Below are 2,750 nucleotides of genomic sequence, written 5' to 3' on the forward strand. Positions count from 1 at the left end.
CCCTGGGGTTGAAATCCATGGTCTCCGCACAGCTCCTTGTGTGATCACTGACCTCTGACTTCATTTGACCTGGCCTCCTTCACCTTAGCCTTCCCCGTTATAACTCCTGGTGCTTCCGTATCCAGCCATGTCTTGGTGGATGTATCTCCCTTTCCCTTCTCAGCAAGGTTGTGTCATCTCCAATACATTGGGCAGAAAAATTCACTGCCAGCTGTTCCTCGAGGAATTGCTCTGATTTCTTGTGTCCTGTCCCACACGTGTAACACTCTGAGTGTGTTCAGTTAGTGCTTTCTCCTCCTTTGGTTATGATCCAGCATAAGGTAACGGAAGTCCTATCAGCCTGTGGTGCTGCCACCCACAGGATTAGCATTTACATTACTCCATCTCTACCGACCCGTGCACACGCGATGGAATCCGGGATCTTCTGTTTCTGGATCCCTGGAAGCTTCTGCCCACGTTTCTTCCTATGGTCTTCATCTCCACAGGCTCTGGCTTGGTTGTGTTTACTTGGAGACCTGCTCCCAATTCTCTCTGCCATTCACAGAAGTTGTCGTTTCCTCCTCCCGACATCCCCCTGCATGTCAGACACCCGTCATAGCGATAAAAAGAGGTGGGCTCAGTGCAGGAGTGGTGTAAATGGGTTGCCATTTTCAGAGGGTCTCTGATGCAGGGGTTTTCTGGCTTGTGGGCAGGGCTGAGGGACTTGTACCAGGTCAGTTTGCTTTTCTAGTGCTTTCTTTTCCCTTCAGTTCCCCTGAAGGTCTTTCTTTGGGAACAGCTCCAAGGCTTTTGCTTAGTTGTTCAGCAAAGAGCATGTCGGCCATTCCTGTGTTATGGGCTTTCACATGCTGCAAAAGGTGTTTCTTTCTGCCTTCTCTTGTCTTTACCACAGACTCCCAGGACCTTTGTTTCCAACCCTACAAGATTTCCCGGCTTTTGTGCCCTTATATCCCCTCTACGATCATCCTCCCACTGGATGGGATGATTGCTTTCAGTGCCACTGCAGTTCTTATAAAATCCTCTCTTCCCCTGCCCTATTGAGGAAGGACCCTGTCTGAAAAAAAGTGTAAGGATCAGCCGTGTGTCCTGGACTCTGTTCACTGCTGCCAGGCCTCGCTTTAAACCTTTGCAGAGAAGAAACTTCCATTCTTGGCCTGGAATGATGCTGATAAGACGGATGTTATCCAGCCACCAGTGTGTCCAGCATCTCTTCATTTTGGTGCCATTTCAATAGTGAAAGCTTCATCTTTATGCTCTTGAGCACATCACACATCACTGCCTCCCCCAATCCCTGTTGTCTCACACCCATTTTATATCTCCAAGTGGTGGGTACAGTACTTTGCTTTCATTACCACTGCAGTTCTTATAAAATCCTCTCTTCCCCTGCCCTACTGAGGAAAAACCCTGTTTCCCAGAAAACAGTGTCAGGATCAGCCGTCTGTCCTGGATTTTGTTCACTGCTGCCAGGCCTTGCTTTAAACCTTTGCAGACAAGAAACTTCTATTCCTTGGCCTGGAATGATGCTGATAAGATGGATGTTATCCAGCCACCAGTGTGCCCAGCATCTCTTCATTTTGGTGCCGTTTCAATAGTGAAAGCTTCATCTTTATGCTCTTGAGCACGACACATCACTGCATTTCCACCCCTGTCCCTGTTGTCTCACACCCAGTTTATATCTCCAAGTGGTGGGTACAGTACTATGTTTCCTATGACCATCCCCCCAGCACCCGAGTGACAAGGGCCATCATCTCTTGCATCCTAAATGTCCACCCTCCCTTGTCCTTCAAGGCCCCAGTAGACTCCTTGAGTTCATTGGATCCATTCCCCAAATCTCAGTTGGTTATTTGGCATCCAGTACCCAGTCACGAATGCTTTTTTACCACTGCCCTGAACAGGATATTGTGGTCCTACACCTGACTTAGTCTGCCGCATTGCGCGAGGACAGGAGGAGCTCTGGGTCAGTGATGTTGAGGACCGTGGGGACATCTCAAAGTCAGAGGACCTGCTGCCAGGTAAGTTATGTCTGCCCCCTGCCCCATCTCTCCTCTTAGAAATGCTCCATGGCCACAGGGACAAGGGCCCTTGGACCTGCAGACCTGCCCGGTGCTGCCCTTCCAAGTTTCTGACCTCGAATAACTTATGCTGTCTTGCGTCCTGGGAGGTGTTGTTCCCACGCACTGAAATTCCAAGTGTTGGAGACAAGCAGCCTTTCCTTCTAGAGGTGCACTGACACATCAGTCCAATATCGGATTGATACCAATATAAAGAAAATGTGCGGTATCGTATATCAGCCCGATTGGGCTGATAATGTGGCTGATAAATACCCTAACCCATTGTAGTGGAATGGGTGGGGGGAGCAGCTCAATGCCCCCTGTGGTGATGGAGGGGACAGGGGCAGTTGCTGCCAAACCAGGGCTGGGTGGGGGCTGGATGGAGGCACAGGTCATTGCGGGGAGGAGGCGGGTCCAGCCATGGTTTGCACCCCGGGATAGCACAGGGTGGTTGTATGCCCCGGGATCTGTGTGGAGCTGCAGCTGCGGCTGGAGCCAGCACTGAGTTGGACTCCTTCTGGCAGGGGTGGGACTTGGAGCGGTCACCAGCGGTGCTGGGAAGATGCTGCAGCCACCCTAGATTTCAGCACAGCTCCTTTGCCAGTGCTGCAGCTGCCCAGTGCAGCTGGGAACGGAGCTGCTTTGAAATCTGGGGTGGATGCAGCATGCTCCCAGTGCCACCAGCACCCGCTCCAAACT

Source organism: Alligator sinensis, unplaced genomic scaffold (assembly GCF_000455745.1).
Source record: "Alligator sinensis unplaced genomic scaffold, ASM45574v1 scaffold1458_1, whole genome shotgun sequence".
In the NCBI taxonomy this organism is placed as follows: domain Eukaryota; kingdom Metazoa; phylum Chordata; order Crocodylia; family Alligatoridae; genus Alligator; species Alligator sinensis.